Source organism: Mus caroli, chromosome 18, assembly GCF_900094665.2.
Source record: "Mus caroli chromosome 18, CAROLI_EIJ_v1.1, whole genome shotgun sequence".
NCBI lineage: Eukaryota > Metazoa > Chordata > Mammalia > Rodentia > Muridae > Mus > Mus caroli.
Window position 1 is genome coordinate 37,531,335 of NC_034587.1, and position 14,206 is coordinate 37,545,540.

General features: G+C 39.0%; 1 protein-coding gene across 1 annotated transcript in view; it reads left to right on the forward strand.

The window, feature by feature from the left end:
• Kctd16 (potassium channel tetramerization domain containing 16) overlaps positions 1-14,206 on the forward strand; it is a 267,120-nt gene that overhangs the window by 96,890 nt on the left and 156,024 nt on the right. The gene's annotated exons all lie outside the window — the stretch shown is intronic.

The following is a 14,206-nucleotide window of genomic DNA, read 5'->3' on the forward strand; positions in this document are numbered from 1 at the left end:
ATCTTTAGATTCTTGAAAGACCAATGGATTAGAAAAGTAGGAATAGTCTTTAGATCTAATAAAAAAGCAAACTTTAAAACACTCTGTCTGCACTGTAGACGTCTTTCAGAAAGGCAAGGATTCTTTGGAGAATTTTCTTCCACTCTATGTACCTGACTTGTAAACTGCTGTAACTAACCAGCTGGAGAATTCTTTGTCCTCTGGAGCCTTTGGCTTGCTTGGCAGCAAAACAAAACACAAGTACTCGGGAATGGAAAAGGAGTGTTCTTTAGAAGCAAATGTTTTGAGAAGTGAGTTAAGGTTGAGACAGAATAGGCTAAAGCAATACCTTCCTCCACTCTTTCTCTTTTCTCACCATTTGTTTCTGCACAGGAATCCCAAATGAGTTTCTTCTGAGAAATGTAGTGTGTGTGTGTGTGTGTGTGTGTGTGTGTGTGTGTGTGTGTGTGTGTGATGCTCTCCACATTCTTGCATTCAAGAATCAGTGAAAGACAAATGGATCGGGTAGCAGCATAACTGACATGTATTTGTTTGTGCTCTTTGAGACATGGTTTCTATAACTTATGTGGTCTCCTGTTGCCCATCCATGAAGATGCTTTAAGTCTAATAAAATGCCAGTGAGCTCACGGACAGCAGCCTGGGAGGTGCTGTTATCATCAAATCAATACTCCTACTGACTTTAGTTCCGTCATTTACTGACTTGCTTTTCTTCCATAAAAAAGTGTTGATAGTATTCTTATTGCTGCATGAAGAACAATAGCATGTCCTTTAGATTTAAATGTCACAACGGTGAGAATGCCTTCACTACAAGGAAGAGAATGCTTAAATGATAGGTATTTGTTAGCTCTAAGAAGTCCGGAGACAGTGGCAACCCAGGGTTGGTTTGAGGGAAGCAGTTGAAAATTCTGTGCTTTCTATCTTTTTAGATTCCTGGCTTAAAGTTGTCTGCAGACGTTTGGACACCATATCCAGGCATACAGAGCATATAATGAAGAAACCTGCTTCAACAAGTCTCATTTTAGAATGGACAGAAGCTCTATAGAAGGCCTATCTTTAGTTTCCTTCTCTTGATGTCATGCAGCAGACCCAGAAGCCAGGCAGACACAGGGACTGAAAGTCTGTAGAAGGCATTTACTGTCTTTATGTTGAGAGATTGCCTCTGCCTGCAATGAGCAAGGAGATCACTATGAGACACAGCCCTAGAAACAGATTCTCCATCATCAGGATAGTACAGTGTGATAATGTTAGTAAGTGCTTAACACAGTGCATGAAAGCATGCCTAGAATTTCAAACAAGATACTAGACCGGTAAGGGTCCAGTCTTCAGAACCGGACCCTTACCCTTTCCCAGTGAGGTTGAGAGGGAAATAAGGCTAGTTTTCTGTTCATGAAGACCAGTTTACTTTTCTAACAGCATGGTTCACTATAGCAACACCTGAACTAACAACCTAGGTAAAAATATTTGTGAAACTTTCAAGGAAGGAAGAGGTCACACCAATTTTCAACACACTCTATTTTTTGCCTTTCTCCAAAGAGCTTTAACTTCTCCCTGTGGGTAATGGTGACACAGGGCTCTCAACCCCAGTTTTACTATGTATTAATGCTATGAATATAAGTGGTTGCCCCAAATGGATTCCAGTTTTCTCTCTATAATTTTCTAACTGTGCAAGATGTCCTCCAGCTTTGAAAGGAGAATTAGCTCTATCCACCATTAATTTTTATCACTTCAGGTCTTTGTGCATCGTCTGAAGAAAAGCACCCAGACAGACATTTAATTGCAGAAATAAGTCAGTCAGTGCGCTCTACTTTGGGGATGATATTTCTGATTGTGCCTTTGTGGGCTATTCTACTCACTCTATAATACTAACATGGCTATCATCACTATAATTCTCAGGTTATTGCTAAGGTACGCCTTTTAAAAGGTTATGTAATTTGATTGAAGTCATGCAGTGGATGGTAACCATTATATCATTGGGTCTTCCTAACATATTGTTAGAATATGTCTACATGCTTATGGCTAGTGGCATTGGAAAAAATATTTTTTTTTTTTAATTTTTTCGAGACAGGGTTTCTCTGTATAGTCCTGGCTGTCCTGCAACTCACTTTGTAGACCAGGCTGGCCTCGAACTCAGAAATCCGCCTGCCTCTGCCTCCCGAGTGCTGGGGGAAAAAATAATTATTAAGCAGGAATGTATTTCAGTATGTTCATGATCCAGGATCAAAGCATTCATATGTCATTGGGTTGTTTGAGTTAATAGATTTTTTTACTTAAAGATTAAATGTGTACTACTTTGCCTCAACTTCAGAAATATTGGAAAACAAATGCTATTGTTTCACTTTTTAGAGTCCACCTCAATGACCTACAATTTTGGATAATGCACATCTGCAGCAGATTAGAATATTATAAAGTAATGAAAGAGTATAGGAAGAGAAAACTAAGTGAGAATCGAATGTGTTTATGATAAACATACAAAATTATTATAGCAATGTTTATCAATATGTGTAATAAGAAAAATTTAAGAGTATATAATATTATTACAGAAAAAAACTAAGTTTTATTTGTTATACATTAAGAAATGAAGGCACTCCAACCCAGAAAATTTCATCAGTAATCATTTATGGTTGGCTAACTTAGAAATCAATGCAGATTGTTTCATGATCAATGCAGCTTTTAAACCAGTCGAAGGTGCTGACTAAGGTTGTCTATAATGGAGTCACATTGCTTCACTCAGATGTGACCTGAGCAGAAGCTATAGTAGTTCTTCATATCCCAAAGGGAAGGGCCACCAAATCATAAAACATACAGACATTTTCAGGAAGGCAGGGATCTCAGTTTCTTGGGTTTCTGATCTAGATAGTTATATTTTTGCAAACATAGATCCAGATGTTTTGTATTTGGTACCAAAAATAGGTTTCCTTATCATCTTTCAGGTCTCTACTATCTTATTTATTAATATTTTTAATATTTTTATTAATATTTAAATTTACTTTTTAATATTTTAATTATTTATTAATAATCTTTATTAATCTTTATTAATAGTTTTATTAATATTTTATTAAAATTTAAACTTTATATCTCCATTATTTACCCCAATTCCCCCTCCCCTCCCATTTCCACCCTTACAAATCCCTCCCCCTACTACCCCCTTCCCTTTTCCTTAGAAAAGTGGGATCCCCCCTTGGATACTACCTCACTCTGGGATATCCAGTCATAGTAGGCCCAACCAGACAGTTCAGTAAGAGAAAGGGATGCAATGATAGGCAACTGAGTTAGAGTCAGCCTCTGCTTTAACTGTTAGGGGATCCACATGAAGACCAAGCTGCTCATCTGCTACAAATATGTAGGGGGCCTGAGTCCATGGGCCCAGGTTAGTTTTCTCCCCCATTTTTATAACATTCCTGCCCTGAATGTTACTGCTAATTAGAGCACCCATGTTTTAGAGTGTGCCGCTTGTAATATTAAATGAGTATGAATTGCTTTCTCCTATTTCACTGAGACAATGTGGCAGGAAGCATTCTGTAATCCACAGGACATTTTAATGTAATATACAAGCTATAATTGACTTTGTACATTAAAGTCTGCAATAAATACTTACTGATCATCACCAATAGAATGGTAATTTCAGAGGATGTGAGGTAAAGGAGAGACATCCTGTTAGTGAAGACCTGACACTGGGGGTTGATGCAGCCATAAAACAATAAGACTGAATGAAGCAGAAGAAGCAACCCTAAGGACTTTATACTTGGAAGTGCCTGTCCTAGGTGCTAAGCAGAGGTGTGCCAGAGTAAAGTGAGAAGGGCACACTCCCACGTGGGGTGCCTAGTGTAAGGACAAGATAGATTCAGGGAATGAAAAACAGTTTCAAGTGCATTATAGGAGGATGCAAGAAGAGAATCCAGGAAGATAGAGCCTGCAAGATTATAAAGAGCTTTGAATTAAATTCTATAGAAATTAGACATCTATTTTCTCTGAAGGCAGTAAGAAAGATTATAAGTAACAAAATAATTGAATAAAGGTCCCTTGGAATTGGACTCCAAAGTGACTAAACATAATGAAGTTAAAAAAAAAAACCCATCCAGACATCATTTGCAATAGGCACAGAGGTCAGGAAATTAGTTATAGGCACGTGGCAAAGGTATACTTAAGAGAAAGGAGATGGAATGCAGTAGTACAAAAGGTTACGGGATAATAATAGAACAGGAAGACTTAAACTGGGGTTGGAGGCACAGAAGGAAATACAGAGATAACACTGAAGACCTTTTTGGGGAATCCAGGGAAGGGGATAACACTTGAAATGTAAATAAATAAATAATAATAATAAATTAAAAAATGATAAAAAAAGCCCTCATTTGAAAACTGACTAGTGTGTGATGGATTCCAAGTGATGACATAAAAGTTTACTGTTTTACTGCCATCTGTCATCTGTCCTTCATGGGCATGATGGCATGCTCTCTGCTTATAACTCAGGTAATGCCAGATACAAACCAAACTCTCATTTTCCTGAAGAACCACACACACACACACTCACATGCACATGTGCACACATATGCACATGCATGCACACACAGACACATATGCTTAGATGTTACATCCAAGCTAGGTAAGGCACTTCATTTCCAGGGAAGGTATACAATGGCCACAAAGAAAAAAACTCAAATTAATTAGAGGATAAAAAAAAAAAAGAAAACTGACTAGTATAGAAGTTCTCATCTATCCTATATGTCTATCTGTCTGTCTGCCTATCATCTATCTATCTATCTATCTATCTATCTATCTATCATTTATCTATTATCTATCTATTTATCATCTATTATTTTTATCTACCTACCTACCTACCTACCTATCTATCCTGTTTATCCTTATGTGTATATTGCAAAAAGTTAAAATGAAGTTAGCATATAATGTGAAACCAATACCCCTATTACATACCACATGCTAATAAATTAAAAAATATCCAGTTCAGGAATTGGTTACTTTGAAACATTACTGTTGTTAATGGTATTGGTTACTATCCAGAATTGAAGATAAAACCTACTGTTGAATGTACAACATACTTGATTCTGAGATCATTTGCAAATGAAGCTAGTATTCACCTGGAAACTTCATCCTTATTGACTAGCTTTAGTATACTAGAAGGTGCTATGAGTACTATCAGAGTAGGTGGTAATCATCAATTATAATCATCTGTCGACCTTCTCAGGACAAAAAGAACTGGCCTGGAAAGCCATGCCTACTGATGCAACAGTGGCAAGAACATCATGGGCCCGCCCAGCCATTTTATAATTGAATTTAAGCCCCACTCCACAAATGAAACCCATTCTTGGCTCTGCTATCAGGCCAGGAATCTGTGACTAGACAGGTTAGAGGCACTGGAGAGAATATAGTACTATTATTCTGCTAAATGACCATCTAAGCTGACGATTAATGAGTTGTTATATCCATAAATTAATGCATCTCTCAACTCTTATCATAGAAGATCCTGTATTCAATAGATGGCGATTAACAAAGAATTTCACAGTGTGTCAAGGTGCAGAGAATCAAGCTGTAGAATACTCCCCCCTAAAGTGAGTATCACACCCATTCTTCCCAGCCGTAGGGATTACTGTAAAAGAGAGGGCAGAGAGACTTTAAATCCAGAGGGAGTTAATGACGGAAAGGAAACTGTCTTCTGTATCCAAAATTGTAGCTACATATATGATCTCATGGACAGTGTAACAACATGCAGATGACCTACACAAGCTCAAGATGGACAAAAATCCCAACAAGGAAAAGGGAGGTGAGCATGGAGTTCCACATTCAATCTGAGAAGCTATAGGCAATATAGCAATGATAAATTTCTATGTGAAGGAGAGGTGGTTTTTAAGAATGTAGTCCCAGCTGGGCAGTGGTGGCGCGTGCCTTTAATCCCAGCACTTGAGAGGCAGAGACAGGCGGATTTCTGAGTTCGAGGGCAGCCTGGTCTACAGAGTGATTTCCAGGACAGCCAAGGCTAAGGCTATACAGAGAAACCCTGTCTTGAAAACCAAAAAAAAAAAAAAAAAAAAAAAAAAAAAAAAAAAAAAAAGTGTAGCTCCTGGTAAGTCAACCACACTCTGCTGGAAGGTCACATATTCAAGAGTTAGAACAGCACAAATTAGACTAGATGGGTTTTTAAAAGAAAAACATGAAGCTGGGTGGTAAGAAATGGCAGGAATAAATATGACCAGGACACACTGTGTTAGGGGGTCTGGAAAGAGGAGAGATGACTCAGCAGTTAAAACCAGTTATTCTTGCAGAGGACATGGTAAGTTGCCTAGCATCTATCTGCATGGTGGCTCACAACCCTATCCCCAGAAAACCTAATATTGTCTCATGTCTGTGGGCAGCAGGTATGCATATAGTGAATATGTACAATATGGACAAGCTACTCATACATATAATACTAAATAAACTTAACCCCCATCATACAACATTCTCAAAGAAATCCTAATTTTATAAAGAAATATTTAAGCTATATATGGAGATCAGAAGAGTAATGCTGATTTCAATAACTAGGGATTAAATACAGAGCTTCATCCATGCTAAACAAGAGGCCTATATATCCCCAGCCTTGTTTTTCGTTTGTTTATTATGATACATAGCTGGCTTGAAGTTGAGATTTCTTGCATTTCAGCCTCCCAAATGCTGAGATTAAGGCACGCGTTATACCCAGTAAGATGGTGAATCCTAAGACATATATTCTGGGTCCTCAGAAAAATCTTTTAGCTATTTGTGGAGTGTTAAACATGATTTACGTTTTGATTGTATCTTTCTCCTTGCTTCTTAGAAGAAATATATATGAACAATAGATGCTCAGAAATTTCCATATAATGTGGGCTTGACCCTGTGAACAGGGAATCATTGATAAAGTTCTTTCATTTTTAACACTTTGGAAATTACCACTTTGAGTATCACTCTATGAAGAAACCTATCTTGATGCTTCTTTTAGCAGTTAATACACCAGCATGCTTATCTCTTTGGGATCTTCAATATACTAGTTGGAGTTTTAGATATTTTTAGGGTTCATGTGGGTGGGAGTGAGAAATTGCAAAAGCACCATTAAATATAATTTTCTGTTTTATTTAATTCGATATTGTTTCTGTGTGTTGTATTTCACTTATTCAATTATTCTGTGGCAGTGTGTTTTCATTTAGCTTTTATACCAATGCTGAGAAGCAGGTATTATTAGTATTCAAACATGTGGATAGTGCAGCTCAGGGAGTAATTGTCTGTTCAAGTGCAAAGGGTGTGAGTCAGGGGAACATCAGCCTTATGTTCTGCTTTCAAAGAACACAAGTAAGTGGTCAGTATAAAAAGTGCAGAGATACACAGGAATACTTTAGTACAGTGGATGCATGGTGTGACACTGGCTAGGGTAGCATGTTCTGAAGGACTCTGGAAAGGGTTCAGAGAGAATAATAAATAAGTCAAAGGAAGAAAAGCAGTAAAAGAGAAAAAAAGAGTCCCGAGTTGAACAGAACAGTGTGAACAGTCACAGTAAGTGTTATCAATGTATCTGAATGAAATGGAACGTGAATAACAGAACCCCAGGAATTCTATGGTAGGAAGCCAAAGAGACCTTTGTCCATGTGCTATGTTGTATGCTTGGTGTAGAAGAACTTTGTGTGCACTTACAGCATGGCTGTTTTTGTGGGCTGCAGCTTCACTTATCCCAGGCTATTTCTGGACCTGTTAACAAATTCACAATCTTCACCCACTGATTTTTTTTTTTCTGGATAGAAACAGCTTAACTGACTTCTAGCTTTCTGAATATTTATTATTGAATTTTAAATACAGTATCAAAGAAAAGATAAGTACTCAAGAGCTCATGTTCCTTTTTCTAGGTTCATAATTCACACCTCCAGTAATATCAGTTGCTCTGATCTATAAGATGTATTTCAAAGTAATATATAGGTTGACTCCATGGTTGAATATGAAGGATAGAATGCCGTTTATAATTTGATACAGACATAATGATTAAATTATATCTATTATGTCTTCATTCTTTTGTCCTTCCCTCCCTTCCTTCCTTCCTCCCTCCCTCTCTTCCTCCTTTCCTTCCTTCCTTCCTTCCTTCCTTCCTTCCTTCCTTCCTTCCTTCCTTCCTTCCTTCCTGCCTTCCTTCACACTCTTTTTTATTATTAATTTGACTGTCTTAGGGTTAGCTATTCCAGGAGATAGAAATGCAGTCTGTAGCATAGGTATCAGGATGCTGTGGAATATGGAAATTGTTTTTATTTTGTAGGAGAAATCTGATTACCATTATTGATCATTCATTTGCTCTTCCCTCTCTCTTGTTGTGGATATTATTTGGTTATATATTTGGCATCATTAGAACATTAGAGCCTACCTTCAGAAGGCATGTGGTTTGGTGGTCACTGGCAACCTTGATGAAGGTCAAGGTCAGCATAGCTAAGCACACTCTCCAATTATCTGAGTGGCTGGCTTTCTAGAGTTAACTCATTCATTTCCCTGCAAATGTAATTGGATCTATACTAGTTTCCATGCAAGTCCTATGAGTTTCAAATTACTGTTGGTAAACTAAGCCTTGGAAGTGATTTTTTTTCTCTTGTATTATAGACAACATCAAAAGCTTTGTAGGCCACTTTTATAGGCTGGGTTAAATATCTTAAGATTGTATAAAAAAAAAAAAAGGAAAAAGAGAAAAGACAAGAAAAAAGAGAAAATCAGTTCTGCCATTTTTAAAATTTTCTGAAACTACCAGATAGCAATAAATTGTTTAGGGGTAGAAATGGAAGGCTGGGCTTTTGTGTCACAAGAGCAGTGACAATGTTAACATGTTTCTAAAGGTTTCAAACATGAGCAATTTTATTGGGTTCAAGACCATGTAGTAACTTATGCTTCATTCTGTAGTCATCAAAAACATCACTTGTATACAAGCCTCTTCTCCCCCTGCCCCATAGATGGAATGATATGGACCAGACTAGGGCATATGATGCCCCCCAGGTTGGGTATTGGTTCTTAGGCTTTGAAGAAACCATTTCTCACCAGCTCACATCCTCTATTGCATATGATGTGGTTAAATACAGAAGTTTAAACTTAAATGTCCTTAGAAGCCTAGAAAGAAAATACAAGGGAGCAGACTGGGGTTAAGTTGATGGCAAGTAGAGAGTATATAACTACTCGGAGCAGGGCACTATGACCATTGAAGCTCATCTAAAAATACTGTCTCACATTAAATATAAGAGTGGCACCATTTGGGCCCAGCTATCAGTATACCAGGTGATGTCATTTAAACTCTTCCCATTTGGGTATCAATTATATGATGCTAAAATGATATTTCAATAGAAATCGAGAATGAAAGACCTAAACTTAAACACAGTAGGCTGAAGAACAGCAAAACAAAGTAACTTAAATGGGGTGGAGATGAACTTAGCTTAGGCAGAACAAGAACCCAAAAGACCAAGCAAGAGACTACAGTTATAAACATGCTTAATACGAGTAGCACCCATGGGCAATATTGCTACGAAGGAAGCAAAAGGACACATTTGCCTCCAAATGGGACAGGACAAATGTGCTGCAGGGCCTTAGGTAGTCCACCATTCTCAGCTTTGGTCTGACCCTTATTATGAGGCAGTCCATATATGCTCAGTAAGGATGAATGGGTATGGAGCCTCTCAGAAGTACCAGGGCTTACAGGGTAGGAAACTTAATTTTGAGGAGATGCAAAAAGTCATGTGAACTGATTGGACTGGGGAAGAAGGCGGGCTCAGTCTCTCTCTCTCTCTCTCTCTCTAACAGTCCAGTCGTTATCCACTTCCTGGTCCACCCTCTGACTGTTCCTCATCCCATTCCTCCTTCTCCATCTCCAAGAGGATGTCCCCACCCCACCACCCACCCCATAAAACCTCCCCACTCCCTGGGGCCTCAAGACTCTTGAGTGTTAGGTGTTTCTTCTCTCACTGAGGCCAGAGTAGGCATTCATCTGCTGTATATGTGCTGGGGGCCTCATATCAGCTAGTGTATGCTGCCTGGTTGGTGACTCAGTGTCTGAAAGATGTGGAGGTCCAGGTTAGTTGAGACTTCTGGTCTTCCTATGGGGTCACCCTCCTCCTCAGCTTCTTCCAGCTTTTCCATAATTCAACCCAGGGGCCCCTGGCATCTGTCCATTGGTTGGGTATAAATATCTGCATCTGACTCAGCTGCTTGTTGGGCCTCTCAGAGGCCATCTTTTGCTGTGTGTCTCCCTGCCACCCCCACAGTGCTGAGACATGATCAAATGCTCATTCACCCCAAATGCAAAGTGACAATAGACCAAAGAAATGATTCCACCCAAGTTTGGCTTCCTGAATTACTGCTGTGCTTACTGCTCTTAGTTACAGGAGCATGCTTCACTGAAAAGAGTCCCAGAAAGCTCCATCACTGAAAAGCTCACCCAGCCATGTCCTGGGCAACCAGGTAGGCTCATTTCCTTAGCAATTGTTTGGTGCTTTAATTGGAGAAAGAACTTGTGAATGTTCTGTTTCTGGACATTTTTGAGCCTTGAAAGTTTTATTTACTTCTTGGATCTCATAAGTCTCCTTTTTTACTATAGGAAAAAATATTTCAACTTGTCAGAAATAGCTACCCAACACATCCCCAAGTTCAGGATGCTTTCATAGGAAAGGGTAAAGCTACATCTCCTTTACTGTAAGGGTAAGAAACTGAAACAAATGGACTTCAGTGAAAGCCATGGAGATTTGACTGGCATTGACTACTGGAATGGTCTACTTTGAGATGAGGAGATGCTTTGGTCTTACTTGATAATTATGTATAACAGAGGCAAAGACTGGCTCTGGTTACCCTCAAAATTAGATGAGATGACTGAGAAGCCAGGCTTGTGACTGCCCTGACACCAACATCCGTATCTCTTTGCTTATCCTCAGCTACTTTGGGGTACATTCTTTAATCAGAAGAGGGAGAGATTTCACAGAACAGTGGGGACAAAGGTACTTAGGGAGTGTTAGAAGTAGAAACTTTGAAGCCACTGAAAGCATCAAATTCTTTTGTCGTCTTCTGAGCTTTACTCTCCTGGCTAAATGCCCTCATTTTTTGTCTATTGCCTTGATCTGTCTGACTTATCAGGCATGTAGGAAACTCCCATTTAGACTTCCTTCGAGCAAGACATTAAAATGATGGATCATCTCTTTTGACTCTATCCCAAATTTGCAGGAGAGATTCCTTGATGTCTGAGTTGGGTCATGGGTTCCACCCCATCTAGCCAATCATTCCATGGAGTGGATGTGACATCCTTGGGATGAGGATGGTGGGAAGATCCATAAACCAACATGGTCATGCGTGCTGGATGGTGTTCCTAAGAAGTTTGTACATTGGTGCCCACACACTCACTGACTCAGAATACGACTTTATTTGTAGGTGGCCTTTGAAGAAATGAGTTAAAATGAGGTATCAGGATAGTCTCTAATTCAAGTGGACTAGTGTCTTTCTAAGTAGACATTTGAACACAAAGAAATCAGGGGTTCATGCACACTGAAGACTATCTCTGCAGAGATAAAAACAAACAAACAAAAAACAAAAAAAATGAGTTTCTGTAGGCCAAGTAGAAATCTCAGAAGAAAGCAACCTTTACAAATTGCATTTGTGCAATAGTCCTCTTGTTTAAGGCATATTGTCTGTGGTGTTTGCTTATTAAAGACTAAGAGATGAATAAGGACAGTCAGGGTAGCTTTGAGGACAATAGACAATAGAATTTATTGTAAACTAACCATTTATACAAAGATGCTACCACCACCACCTCCACCCTCATCATCATCATCTACAGCAACACAAGGTGAAAATTGTGCAGACTTCTGTAGCTCTTGTCTCTCCTTTCAGGAGTTTGTCACTTTATGTGTTAATGATTTACAGTGCAGCAGCTTAGCAGTGTTTTTAAATCACTGCTGTATTCTTGGCTAGAATAGAAACTTCAGGCAAGATGAAGCCACAGTGATTGTAAAGTTCTCGCTGTTGATAAAAACAAAAACAAAAAAAACCCTACCAAAACCATCACCATTTCTTCCTTTCCCACTCCCCACAGTAGGCACTGTGAACCTTTTCCTTGTTCTGTTCCCCTCTGCAGCCACTGGAAAACCTGTATTCTAGGTTCACAACACAGCTCCTTTATGCCACAAATGACAGTGAAGATGGTATTCCTCTTGGCTTTGCAGTGCTTAAATAGATGTAATCCTAAGGACCCTTTGCCCTGTGCACATTGCTTCCTCAATTTTCTGATTGACTTGGGTTAGGGAAGCTTATGCTGGGATTGCTAGGAAGTACGAAGCCAGCTGTTAACATTAATGAGTCTTGCCTTCTAACCCCACTGATACCCAGGATCATGTCCATGGCTAAACACTTTCTATGGGCCTGGAAACAAGACTTGGCTATCCCATCTGAGATCAGTGTCTTTTTTGGGGAATGTTTTTGATGTGTTGCAAGCAAACCATTCAATTCAACCCTATTTTTAACATACCAGATCCAAAGAAAGCTTTTCTCCTTTCTGATCTTTTTTTGGACAAATAATTCTAAAATCCTGAAGTAGTTGACAACTTTTTACTAAGCTTAGCATCCTTTATCTGACACACCTAGGATCAGAAGTATATTTGGCATTTGGATTGGGTGTGAGAGTGAGCGTTACACTATTTGTATGTACATAATGAGCTATTTCAGGGATGGGATACAAGCCTAAATGCTAAATTCACTTATGTTTCATATACATGTGCTACCACAGCCTGGAAACAATTTCACACTGTATTTTAAATTATTTTCTATGATATCAGTTTTCATACTAAGGGATTTTCTACTTGTGATATTATGTCAGCATTTTATAAAAGTTTTATAAATTTTAACATTTTGGATTTCAGATTGTTAGGTGGGGTATATTCAATCTGCATTTTGAAATAAAACCTTGGATTTTTCTTCCTCCTTCCTCTCTCATAACAATTCTTGCCCACCTGCTCTGTATGTGTGGCTTGTGTGTATGTGTACGTGTGTGTTCATGTGTGTGTGTGTGTGTTGGATATTGAATCTATGTCCTTATCCATTATAGACAAGTATACCACTGAGCTGCACCTCCAGATCACATTATTTCATTTAATAGTCTAGTGTATATTTTTACATGAACCAAGTAAAATCAAGTAAATCCCCCCCCCCCCAATTTACAGTTTGTGAATAGTATACGTTGACTCCATTTCTAATTCCAAGGCTGCAAGTTTAAATTGTCATCTCCCGGACCTCATATAACAATGCTGAATTGACTGGATTCAGTAGCCTTTCTATTATAGAGACTTTACACATACTGAGGCTATTCATGCAATCAACCCTGTCATGAATATTGCTGCTACTGCAGCTGCTACCCACCTTCTTTCCCGAATTCCTAGCCAAGAACGTTATAGAACAGAGCTTCAGGGAGGTTCAAAGCCCGCAAGTGTCATAAAGGATTAAGGTCTATAGTTAGTCTTGACTCAGCCACACAATAGCTTAAGAAGGTGATGTGTTGGATGCATTTGTCATATGAAGGAAAGAACAGCTGAATGTTAACCAGAACATAAATCATGCTGAAAGATGGTCTGCCTGGCTTGGTCTCTTAAACAGCGTCTTTCTATCTTACCAGTTCATTGTTGTATATCTGTTAGTGTAAAGAGGATACTGTGAGATCGAGTGAACTTAGGTGGGAATCAGGGCAAGCCATCTAATATCTAGAAGGGAAGATTAGGCTCCACAATTTTAATTTTCTTTGGCCTTCCAGACCTTCTATCACAGCAGCGCACCACATCAGCACGCTTAAAATACATGCCCACATTCTGCCTGGCAACCAGGACAGCTCACCCTCACCACCTCATACGAAGCCCTGGAAATGGCTACTGCCAACCAGTCAGTTAAGGGTTCACTCTGAGGGGAGCTGCTCTCCCTTGACTTTAATTTTGTTGGCTCAGTGGGCTGATTCTAATTTGGACTAAGCAAATTTAGCTTGTCTGAGGCTGGTGGGCAGGTGTTGATTTCTGACTGAGCTTTTAGAATTCTTGGGATATCTAGATTTTTTTCTAGGCTGCAATCGCCTCGCCAGGAAACAATTTCATTTTGTACCAATGTGCTGGCTTGGCAAATCCCTTCATGTAATGGTTTAATTAACAGTGTCTTAATAAATGTGTGTGTGTGTGTGTGTGTGTGTGTGTGTGTGTGTGTGTGTGTG